Source organism: Meriones unguiculatus, chromosome 17 (genome assembly GCF_030254825.1).
Source record: "Meriones unguiculatus strain TT.TT164.6M chromosome 17, Bangor_MerUng_6.1, whole genome shotgun sequence".
Taxonomy (NCBI): Eukaryota; Metazoa; Chordata; class Mammalia; order Rodentia; family Muridae; genus Meriones; species Meriones unguiculatus.
Window position 1 is genome coordinate 65,036,502 of NC_083364.1, and position 13,615 is coordinate 65,050,116.

Genomic DNA, 13,615 nt, shown 5'->3' on the forward strand with positions numbered 1-13,615 from the left:
GAGAATTAATGGAGATAGAAAGAAAGAAAGAAAGAAAGAAAGAAAGAAAGAAAGAAAGATAAAGGTTCAGAGAATTTTCTAGCTCCTATCAAGTGGCAAATATTATTTAGTCTCCATTACAGACCCAAAATTGTCTCCTTAGCACAGCATTGACAGAGCTGTTCTGCAGATGAATTCCTATCACACACAGTGTGAGGTCTGGATATTTCATATCAGTCTTATCTTCTAATTGACACAGTGAACACGCCAAGAGTTTCTTAGTTATGGGTCAATTTTCAGGTCAGGAAAGAGAAGTTATTCTGGATAGCAGACATGGGATCTTTTTTTAAGTTTTTGCTCTTATTGTTTTGCGTGTGTGTGTGTGTGTGTGTGTGTGTGTGTGTGTGTTTTAACATAAGAAGTTGGAATTATTGGGGTAATCACATAAAAGTCCTGGGTGTGATAGTAAGAAATTACAGAGGATGGACTTCAGGGCCTTGCTAGTTTTCTTATCTTTCTTCTCCATGTGGCTACACTGAATAAATATTTTTTGATTGCTACTCTTCTGCTCTTCATTGGCTTATTTTCCCCTTCAATTGGCTTATTAAATCTGGGTAGCTGGACTTGACATTGGGCACAGGCTGTGGCCCAAGATATCCATTAATACAACTGACTTGAGCATGAGTCAAATCAATCTTAATTTTAATAATCTATGATCATTATATCTCAAAGAAAAATTTCCAAGGAAATACAAAAATTTATGTGAATTTATATCTATGCTTTAAAGTTAATGTCTGTATATCTGTGTATAGGTAAATTATATATACTGTTAATATTTATATATACATATTGTGAGCATGACTAGGTAGATAGTTGGTTTCATTAGATATACCTGTACATACATACTCTCCACAATAATTTTTAATTTTGTCATAATTTGGAACTTTGGTTTCATCTCAATATGCTTAGTTTTATTGGCTTACAGGCACAGGCAGACTTTTCTTTTGATGTATTAGTATAGGATTCTGGGTACCCACTTGGTAGTTTGATTTACATTGTATAAGAAAGGAAAGCACTCATCAAACCTTCATCAACTTTAAGGAAATATTTTGCAGTCTCAATATGCAATGAGAGATCTCCTTCAAATACAGTATGCATTTCTTAATCTCAACCTACATTCACCTAAGTGCTTTTCATCTGCATATGCAATGCAACTAGGCAAGGCAGCTTGACAATGACTTTGAACTATTTATTTGGAAGATATTTGGTGCATAAGGATACACTTTATCAGAAGGTAATTTTTGAGGTGTCATTTGTCTCATTTCCCATCAACACTTTACATTGGCACTTGGCTTATTCATTCTATACATTTTTTTTAAATGCTACCTTGCTTAAAGTCATAAACTATTAAGCATGCTGTTCTCTCAATGTGCATTTAATGAATAAACTCTGAACTTTACAGGACCATGAAAGTATAAAATACTGTAAGGGAAGAAAAGGAGAACAAAAATATGTTCTTAGGAAACTTTCTTTTCAATGACGACTATAGATTTGCCTTTATATGTATGAAAACAGGAAAATTGTGGGCAAATGCTTGAAACACATATCATTTACAATTTTCACTTCTAAATGACAGAGAAAGGAGAGCAACACTAATAACTTTGATAAAATCATCATGACAAAACATTAATAAAAATACTTGAAAAATTTACCTAATGTGTTATTTATCAGGATATGTATGAGTCCATTCATTATATGTTTTTTTTTTTTTTTTTTCAATGCAGTTTATTCAGGAACATTGAACAATCCTCGGACCCCGGGGAAAGCCAGCCCACAGCTTAAATAGCCTCTGGGTAGCCAACCCAGGCGTGCCACGGGGGCAATGCAGATAGGTCCACATACATGGAAGCAAGCCAGATACTCGGCCTTAGCCAAATGTGGAGTTGTTCGTGACAGAGAGCACTCACCATCGGGAAGGTGGAAGGCGGAAACCAGCTCCATCTTTAAGGCATAGCATTCCGCAGCTCTCTACAGTTCCCCCTTTTTGTTTTAGACGCATCAGGCAAGAGTAGAGGTCTGATCTCTGATATTAGAAATAAATTGGGACTTTGTACAGATGTTCATTTAGGTGTCATCCACCCAAAGAGCATCAGACCCGTCCAATACCTTTTTTTCAGAGGCGGGACCTGGGGCATCAACCCGCATGCAATCAGACATGCTCTTCTCTGGGTCCAAAGCGGCTGACCCTGAGTGCAGTGCTTAGCCTCGCATCCTGAGCGTATCATTTTAGCTTTTTATGGTATCCAACCATGCTTGGGGAGAATGTCCTGCTTCAATGGCTGTAAAGGCCTGAATGATCATGGCTGCATCACACTGTTGTGAGACTCTAATCTTGCATATCTACCACAGGCAAACCAAGGAGACCAACACCAGAAGGCCTGCTAACACTCCCATGCCCGCCCATTCCTTCAGATGATTCATGGCTGCAGCAATCCATGTTGATAATCCTGTGGCTAGTCCTGCGTCCACTCCGGTAGAATTTACTGTGACAATGGCCACTCTCAGCTGCTCCATCATAGTGTCGAATTCTCCAGTACAATTACCTAAAATATATCATTATATGTTTTCTTTCAGTTCAGAAATCTAGCAAATATTCTGGTAAACTTGAAAGCCTTGTCTGAGAAGGTTGTGGTAGTAATTGTAACTTTTTGTTAATCCATCAAAATTTCTAGAATAACACTAAAATATTTGTTAGAGTTTGACTGAGAAAAACATGCATAAAAAATAGATGTTCTACTGGTGAAACAGTATGCCACAGGTAGTTATGTGGAGATATTGCCATCACCACTATTCTAGGGGGTGTGTAAAACAAAAATGGTGTCCATTAACCTCCCCAAAGTGGTTTAAGTAAAATACTATTGCTTTTAAACATTTTGCATTGTTCTTATATCATATGCAGTTTTATAAGGATATTAAGTTTAAGTTTTATAGATTTTAAATGGGTTAGAAGTTTGATCTTTTTATTTTCGCATCAGATTTTCAGTTTGCTAATTGTATATCAGATGCTAACATGTTAAGAGAAACATCTTAATAGTTATTTAATCTACTATCTGAGAGTTTTAATAAAGCACAAATCTAAGGTCCTAAACATAAAATCTTAAATTTCTAAATTTTGGCTATAAATTGGAAAACATCTCCAGGATCCCATTGTTTTATTGCCTTTCATCCTATATTGCCTCAATAAAAAATGTATGATATGCAAATTATTACTCCACATAGTACATGTAAGCATATTATAAACAATGATAATCTCTGTGGCTCATTCCGATTTGCTCACTGGCAGCATTCACCATGCTATGATCACTGCTGCAGAGACAACTGATGAGAGGTGAGAGGATGTTCCTTTTACATGCCAGAATAATCCACTTTTCTTCGTTGTGCACAGACATGTTATGGGTACAGTCTATATTTACTATAAAATAAAATGGCTTAATCTGGAAAATTAAGGCATATGCATAAATAAGTCATGGAGAAACATTTCTCTAAGAAATATAAATTCAGTAGTAATGACTGAACAATATCCAAACATATTTGCAATATTAGCTCTGAAGTTATTATTGCTATGGAAAATCAACTTATGCAAATCACACTAGATTTTAAACTAAGGATAGCACGTATGGTAGTGTGAATTTTACCAAACACCTTATTCCATGTCTATAAAAATTTATAAGAAAGCATTTTATGATTTTTGTTTTCTTTATTATGGTGTTCCTACTAAAAATTAGTTTATAAAATTTAACAAAATTTTGGTTATCTCGAGTTTTTTGGCACTCTGAAAACTAAATTAACAAATGATTGCTGAATAATAATTAGAATTTAAGACACATCACCATTGTCTGAGTTTTCCTGAGGTAAAAATTGATAGTCCGTCCATTTTGCTGCTAAATAATAAAACATGCCCAGAACTAGTGGATGAATGGTCCCTTACTTTCTAGGATCAGTTTTTAGCCTGTTTTCAGCAACATGGGCACCATCCCTTTGGCTCCACTAGTTTTCTATTGACCAAGGGTCTATTTGTGAAGTTTTCTCACAATGGCTCAGCATTCAGAGAACAATGGAAGACTTCAAGCCTTCAGGAGACTTAATAAAGAATCAGCCTTATCAAAACAATACTTTGAGTATGTTAATGGTTCTCTGTGGCAGAAGTGAGTCTGTGTCTCATGACTTCAATGAATGACAAGTCAGGACAGTAGGAGAAGTGAAAGAAAGCGAACTTTACTGGGAAGTTAAGGAATATCTCCCTATAGCAAGGGGACAGGTTTACAAAGATGAGTTTCCAGTTTCATGAGGTCCCATTTATTGATTGTTGATCTTAGAGCTTGAGCTCTTGGTGTTCTGTCCAGGAAGTTATATCCTGTGCCAGTGAGTTCAAGGGTCTTCCTTGATTTTTTTTTTTTTTTTTTTTTTTTTTTTTTTTTTTTTAACAGATTTGGTGTGTCTGGTTTTATGTTGAGGTCCTTGATCCACTTGGACTTTAATTTTGTGCAGGGTGATAAGTATAGATCTATTTGCATTTTTCTGCATGTAGACATCCAATTAGACCACCACCATTTGTTGAAGATGCATTGTTTTTTTCAATTGTATGTTTTTTGTTTTTTTGTCAAAAATCACGTGTCCATAGGTATGTTAGTCTATTTCTGAAACTTTGATTTGATTCCATTAATTCTTCGGTCTGTTTCTAAGCCTATACCAAGTCATTTATGTTACTGTTGCTTTATAACATAACTTGAGATCAGGGAATGAAATACCTTCAGAAGTTCTTTTATTATATGGAATTGTTTTGCCTATTCTGTTTTTTTTTTTTTTCCATATAAAGTTGAGAATTGTTCTTTCAAGGTCTCTAAAGAATTGTGTTGATATTTTGATGGGAATTGCACTGAGTCAGTAGATTGCTTTTGGTAGGATGGCCATTTTTACTATGTTAATCCTACTGATCCATGAGCATGGGAGATCTTTTTATCTTCTGACATCTTCAATTTCATTCTTCAGAGACTTGAAGTTCTTTTTATACAAGTCTTTCACTTGTTTGCTTAGAGTTTCTCCAAGGTACTTTATGTTCTTTATGACTATTGTGAAGGATGTTGTTTCCCTAATTTCCTTTTCATCCCTTTTGTCTATTGTATACAGGAAGGCTACTGATTTTTTTTTTGAGTTAATTTTGTATACAGCCACTTTGCTGAAGGTGTTTATCAGCTGTAGGAGTCTTCTAGTAGAATTTTTGTGGTCATTTATGTAGGCAGTGAAGATACAATTGTAGAAATTGATACATATCTCAAAGAAAACATAAAAACAGAAAATTTCCTGAAACAAAACATTCAAGAAATCAAGGACACCATAAAAGAGATAAATCATAAGAAAAATAGAAATAGACGAAAAAGAAGATTCCAGGATCCAAGGTCCATAAAACAATTTCAAGAATATCCTAGAATGGAATTTCCCCAACCTTAAGATAAAGATGACCTTAAACATACAAGAGGCTTACAGAACACCATCTAGAGTAGACCACAAAAGAAATTCCTCTGGTGACATAATAATTGAAACACTAAATCTACAAAACAAAGAAAAAATATTAAAAGCGGCAAGGAAAAAAAAAGGTCAAATAACATATAAAAGCAGACCTATCAGAATCACACCAGACTTCTCAACAGCGACTGTGACAGCCAGAAGGGCCTGAAGAGATGCCATGCTGACACTAAGAGGCCACAGATGCCAACTCAGTTCGATACTCAACAATACTTTCCATCAACTTAATGGAGAAAACAAAATAATCCATGACATAACTAAATTTAAACAATATAAACACAGCAACTCAGCCCTACAGAATATACCTAAAGGAAAACTCAAACTCAGTGAGGTCAACAACATCAAAGAAAACACAAGATAAATATAACTTCACAACCACCATGGTCTAAAACTAGATCTCACCAATAACAGAAATAGCAAAAGGCCTCCACATTCATGGAAACTGAACAAACCTCTACTCAACAGCAGCTAGGTCAGGGAAGAAATAAAGAACAAACAGACAAATAAACAAACAAACAAAAAAACCCCAAAGACTTCCTAGAATTCAATTAAAATGAAGGCACAAGTTACCTAAACTTATGGGACACAATGAAAGCAGTGCTAAGAGGAAAGTTCATAGCACTAAGTGCCTTTATATAGAAATTAGAGACATCTCATACAAGCAATTTAACAGCACATCTGAAAGCACTAGAAAAAGAAAAAGAAGCAGACACACCCAAGAGGAGTAGACAGCTGGAAATTATCAAACTCAGGGCTGAAATCAATAAATTAGAAACAAAGATAATAATTCAAAGAATCAATGAAACCAAGAGCTGTTTTTTTATTTTTATTTTTTTTAAGAAAATCAACAAAATAAACTAATTAAAAGGCAGAGAGACACTATCCAAATCACAAAATCAGGGAATGAATAGGGGGACATATTGACAGACACTGAAGAATCAAAAGCCTATATGCTACAAAATTTGAAAATGTAAATGAAATGGAGAATTTTCTTGATATAATTCATTTACCAAAGTTAAATCAAGACCAGGTAAATAAACTAAATAGTCACATATCACCTATGGGAATCAAAGCTGTCACTAAAGTCTCTGACCCGAAAAAGCCCAGGGCCAGATGGTTACAGCACAGAATCCTACTAGATCTTCAAAGAAGAGCTAGTTTCAATATCTTTCTAACTATTTCATAAAATAGAAAAAGAAGGAATATTACCAGTCTTAATCTATGAGGCCACAGTCACTCAAATTGCATAAAGACCTAACAAAAAAAGAGAATTTCTGGTCAGTTTCTTTTATGAACATTGATGCAAAAACTAAAAAAAAAAATAAAAATAAAAATAAAATACTCACAAACCAAATCCAAGATCACATCAAAGATATCATCCACCATGATCAAATAGGCATCATACCAGGTATGCAGGGGTGGTTCAATATGTAGAAATCCATCAATGTGATCCACCATATGAACAAACTGGAAAAAACAAACAAACAAACAAACAAACAAATGATTATCTCTTTAGATGCTGAAAATGCATTTAGCAAAATTCAACACCTGTGCATGTTTAAAGTTTTGGAGAGATCAGGGATACAAGGCACATAGCTAAATATAGTAAAAGAAATATACAGCAAGCCTATAGCCAATACCAAACTAAACATAGGGAAACTTAACTCAATGCCATTGAAATCAGGGACAAGGCAAAGCTGCCCACTCTCTCTGTATCTCTTCAATATAGTACTGGGAGTCCTAGCTGGAGCAATAAGACAACTAAACAAGATAAAGGGAATACAAATGAGACAGGAGTAAGTCAAAGTATCACTATTTGAAGATGACATGATAGTATGTGTGAGTGACCCCAAATATTCTACCAGTGAACTTGTACAACTTATAAACACCTTCAGCAACGTGGCTGGATACAAAATTAACTCAAAAAAATCGGTAGCCCTCCTGTATACAAGAGACAAAAGGGCTGCAAAAGAAATTAGGGAAAAAAAAACCAGCCTTCGCAATAGACACAAATAACATAAAGTACCTTGGTGTAACTCTAACCACGCAAGTGAAAGACTTGTGATCTTTGATCTCTTGCCCCTTGTGATGTGGCAGTGTCAGGCCTCCGAGGAAGAGGATCCTGGCAGACCTGATGAGACTTGGTAAGATATGAGCAGACAGCAGAGGAGGAGAACTCCTCTTTCAGTGGAGTAAGGGAAGGGGTGGAAGAGAGAGTAAGGGTGGGACTAAGAAAAGTTGAGGAGGGGGCTTCAATTGGAATTTATAATAAATAAATTGTGAAAAAAAAAGTTCTTAGAAAAAAAAAAAAAAAAACAGAAAAAACTTCAAGTCTCTAAAGAAAGAGACCGAAGAAGATATCCAATGATAGAGAGGTCGCCTATGCTCATGGATCAACAGGATTAACATGGTGAAAATGGCCATCCTACCAAAAGCAAACTACAGATTCAATGCAATGCCCATCAAAACACCAACACAATTATATTTTATTTTTCAATTTAATTTTATTTATATATTAATTTATTACAATTATCCACTTTGTACCCTACTGTAGCCCGTTCCCTAGCCTCCGCCCAGTCCCACCCACCCTCCCTCTCTTCCCCCATGTCCTTTCCCTAGGCCCCTGATAGGACAGGATGGCTTCCCCTTCTACCTGACCCTAGCCTAGCTTAGTTTCGCTGAGCTTATCAGGTCTCATCAGGGCTGGCTGCATCATCTTTCTCTGTGGCCTGGCAAGGCTGCACCTTCCAGGGGGAGGTGATCAAAGAGCCAGTCACTGAGTCATGTCAGAGACAACCCCTGTCACCTTTACTAGAGAACCCACTTAGAAACTGAGCAGCCAATAGGCTTCCTTTGAACAGGGAATCTAGGTCCTATCCATGCATGGTTGTTGCTTGGAGTATAGGTCTCTGCAGGCAACCCTGGGCCCAGGTATTTTGGCCCTGTTTTTCTCCTTGTGGAGTTCCTGTCCCTTCCAGGTCTTTCTGTCTCCCTTTTCTTCCATAAGGATTCCAGCACTCTGCCCAAAGTTTGGCTATGAGTCTCAGTATCTCCTTCAATATCCTGGTGGGTAGAGTCTTTCAGAGGTCCTCTGTGGAATGGTCCTATCCTGTTCCTTGTCTTCTCATACTTCCAATATCTATCTTGTTTGCCCTTCTGAATGAGGATTAAACACTTTCCCTAGAGTCCTGCTTGTTGTTTAACTTCTTTAGGACTATAAATTTTAATATGTTAATCCTATAATATATTGCTAATATCCACTTGTAAGTGAGTATATATCATATGTGTCTTTCTGCTTCTGGGTTACCTCATTTTTTGATGATCTTTCTAGTTCCCAAAATTTGCCTGCAAATTTCACAATTTCCTTGTTTTTAATTGCTAAGTAGTATTCCATTGTGTAAATGTACCACTCTTTGTGAATCCATTACTCTTTTGAAGGACATCTAGGTTGTTTCCAGATTCTGGCTATTATGCATAAAGCTACTATGAACATAGTTGAGCAAATGTCTTTATGGAATGATGGGGCATCTTTCGGGTAAATGCCTAGGATTTTTATACCTGGATCTTGATTATTTCTAATTTTCCAAGAAAGCTCCAGATTGATTTTCAAAGTGGTTGTACAAGTTTCCATTAGTGTAGGTGGAAGGAACCAATCAGGTCCTCTACAGAGGTAATAAGGGTTCTTCAAACATGAGTCATTTCTCCAGATCTCAGTTGCTTTATTTTAATGTATATTGGAAATTCTGAGTGGTTGACAGGTCAGGAAAAAGAGTGCAAAAAAGTTCCAAAAGAAGTTTGGGTTAGAGGACCAGGAAGTCATGACTTGTAGACATTTTAGTGAGTTAGGGCATTCAGGATTAGCTTCCATGAGTGTAGATTTCATTGTAAAGCCTTAGTGTTTTTAGAGCTGAAGCAGGACATAGAGACATTTTTATTTTCCTTGTGCCTGGAACTATGACTAACTGCAGATAGAATGGTGCTGCCTTAGTCTGAATTACATCTGTCAACTGCATTCCTTTTCCAAATCACCACACAGGGCCATCCTAGATTCAGGACTATAAACAGTAGTGCCTATTATTTGACTGAAAAAGTACTGTACTATACTAATAACTGTAAGTTACACTGCAAAGGGACTCTATACATTGAGGAGTGGTAAATTATGAAATCATTTTTGCAAACAGTCTGCTACAGTATTTTTATGCCTATATACACATGTATTTCAGCCATATTTTAGAATAAATTAAATAGATCTTGAAATAGATGAGACTTATCTGAATTTTTCAAATGTCATCAAAACAGAATATTTCTATAATATGTGTGGAAAGGATGTCAGCGTACTGACATTTTGGGTTAAGGTAATAATTAGGCAGTCTTGTGATATGTTAAATGGACATATCCAAACATGCTTATTTATAAAGAGTGTCAACCTAAAGAGACAGCTCTGGTGGCAGCACATAAGGCTGTTTTCTCAGTTCTGTTCAGTTTAATATTTAGCACCATTTATCAATGACTTGTATGAAAACATGATTACTCAAATAAATGTTGACACAGAGCTGGAGGGAACAAATAGTATTTTGGATGTAAGTATAATTTAAAATATGTTCTCAGCCAGATGAAAAAAAAATTAGATCAAGTGAATCAATTTTAATGTAAATGGACACAAAACACAAGGATAAAATAAAAATCGCCAAGTGTCAAGGCTTAATGGTAGACTTACCCAGCATGAATGAGGTTCTGAGTTACATTTTCAGCACTGAGAAAAAGAAAAAGAAAATGTCCCCCCAAATCCAGCTATTGGCAGGTTGAGTTAGGTGAGCATTGTAATGCATAACAATGTTGGCAGTTTAAATACTGAAACTGGTTAGTGTAAGTTGCGTTCTATAAGATAGAGTGTATTCTAAAATAATGTGGGTTTTTTTGCACTTTTGTGTTCACTTATGTAATTACTCTATATTCAAGATATTATAAAAAACAGTGATACGTATATCATGATCTTGTTATTGGATTTTCAGTTAGTTCCCCCGTGCCATTTGAAGTTCAGTTTCCTTGAGTAGGCAGATTCTCACCAATCAAGAGGAGTGAATTAAAAAAAAAAATAGGTAATGTTGTAAGTCAGACAACAAATGCTGCAAGTGTTGTGACAGCCTCTGGATATGATATAATATACGTAAATGTATCTGTATTTTAATCATGAGGAAGTGAGTTTTTATTTCATGCCCTAATACAAAAAGTCAGATAAGGTGGCCCACGCCTGTAACTCCAGCAGGCTTGTGCAGAAGATGTAGGCAGAGGTTGGAGGGCCTGGGCCTCAGTGGAAAAACCTTCTTGACAAAAACCAGTGAGTTTCAAGTTCAGTGAAAGATACTTTCTCAAAAATAGAGATAAAGAATGATTCAAGAGCGATATCCTATAACTACCTTTAGCTTTCACATGTTGTGCATACATACCCACACTAAAAAATACATAGATCACACACATAAACATTAAACATGCTACACGAAGGAACACAAACAAACACAAAGAAGTTAGTAATGTACTTGTATCTACTATCAGAAATTAAAATAAGATAGTTGCTTGAAAGAGTAAGTACAAACAATAAAGTTTTCAGACCACTATATTATAGCAATTAAAATAACTTTAGTTACATTTTACAGAAATATGATACAATGTGGTCAGACATATTCAAAGGAAATATGTAGAACTAATAGTTTTAATTTAAAGAAAGAAGTGGAGTCTGATTTCTGCTTACAATGTAGAAAGATGAATATAGCCAAATTTCATCAGTATAGTTACAAAGTCTTCCTTTTTCCTGAATATATTATTTCGATGAAATTTTAAGGCAATAATGTTAAAGACTTCCAAAAACTTGGAGAGTAATGGGATTATTTAGAAATGACACTTGACACCTAAAGAATTTTCTCAAATTCTGAGGCCCAAGGATTATCTCACATTGAGAATGAACATAGATACTGGGAGACCATAACTCTTGTCAGAGCATGGCAAGCAACAAGGATCGAGCAATTTCTCAGTATCCCTCAGGCAAAGATGCAAAGAAGGACAAGAGAAATAAGGGTGCATATACAAAGAGAACACGGGACTAGGAAAGGCAGCGCAGTACATGGTACACAATCAGAAGATGCAGGGATGCTTGGGTTCATAGCCCCAGCACCAAGTGTAGCCTTTAGGCATGATGGTGTGCACCTGTTTTACTGAATTGAGAACCTGAGAATACAGAAGGCTTACTGGTCAACCAACCTTGCTGAAATGTGGTTCAGGTGAAAGATTCTGTCACAAATAATAAAGAGGAAAATATTTGGAGAAGATACCAATGTTGACCGCTGACCTTTGCAGATGTACACCCCCACGACACACACACACACACACACACAAACGACCTGAGTCTGAATAGAAGAATTTCAAGAAATCCTTCAAGCCCAGCATGAACATACAAATATAAGAAATTCACAGGATCACAGAATTGAAAGCCGAACCTGAAATGAAAGAAAGCTTCTTCACTAAAACACAAGCCTGAAAAAGAATGACTGAAGAGAAAACCCAAATCTAAGAAGGAATTGGCTGTAGAGATGGCTAAGTGGTACCACACAAAAGCCTGTGTCTCCAGTTAAATGGGTTTCTATCACTTTTGCCTTGTCAGATTTAGGCACTCATAGGCATGTGCTCACATGTAGACTTGTACACTAATCCACAATTTAAAATAATAAATTAAAATCTAAAAGTAGTATTAAGTAAGAATGACTTAAATCTTAAGCTAGCAGTCAAGAAAATGAAGCTCAGACCATAAGTTAGCCATGTTCATTTTCCATATGCTTTAAAAAATAATGAAATTCCACTTTTAAACACTCAAATGTTAAGTTATGTTACGGACCATACCCCCAAATATACTCCAACTAAACAAAGAAATATAATTTTAAAGAGGCAATTATCTGACCAAAATGCACCTTACACCCATCAGAATGGCCAAGATGAAAAACACAAATGTCAACACATGTTGGAGAGGTTGTGGAGAAAGGGGAACCCTCCTCCATTGCTGGTGGGAATGTAAACTGGTACAACCACTTTGGAAGTCAATCTGGCGCTTTCTCAGACAATTAGGAATAGCGCTTCCTCAAGACCCAGCTATACCACTGCTAGGCATATACCCAAAATTTGCTCAAGTACACAATAAGGACATTTGTTCAACCATGTTTGTAGCAGCTTTATTTGTAATAGCCAGAACCTGGAAACAACCCAGATGTCCATCAACGGAGGAATGGATACAGAAACTGTGGTATTTTTAACACAATGGAATACTACTCAGCAATCAAAAAGGAGGAAATCATGAAATTTGCAGGCAAATGGTGGGATCTAGAAAAGATTATTCTGAGTGAAGTATCCCAGAAGGAGAAAGACAAACATGGAATATACTCGCTTATATAGACCTAAAAGATGGGATAAACATAATGAAATCTATACACCTAAAGAAGATAATCAAGAAAGCGGACACGGGGTATGATGATCTATCCTCATTTAGAAAGACAAATGGGATATGCATTGAACGTATGACAGGAGTCTAACGCAGAAAGCATCTGAAAGACTCTACCTAGCAGTGCTCCAAAATAGATACTAAGACTCACAACCAAACCTTCGGCAGAGTGCAGGGAATCATATGAAAGAGGGGGAGTTTGATGTGGAAAGGATAGGAGTTCCACAAGGACCAAACATATCTGGGCATAGGGTCTTTTCTGAGATGGACACTCAACCAAAGTCCATGAGAGGATAAAACCTAGAACCTCTGCTCGGATGTGACCCGTGATAGCTCAGTAATCAATTGGTTTCCCATAGTAAGGGGAACAAGGACTATTTCTAACAGGAACTCAATGACTGGCTCTTTGACCACCCCCTACCAAGGGAGGAGCAGTACTGTTGGCCACAGAGGAGGACTTTGCAGCCAGTCTTGAAAATACCTGACAAAAGGGAGTCATATGAAAGGGGAGGAGGTCCTCCCCTACTAGTGGACTTGGAAAGGGGCAGGGAGGAGATGAGAGAGGGAGGG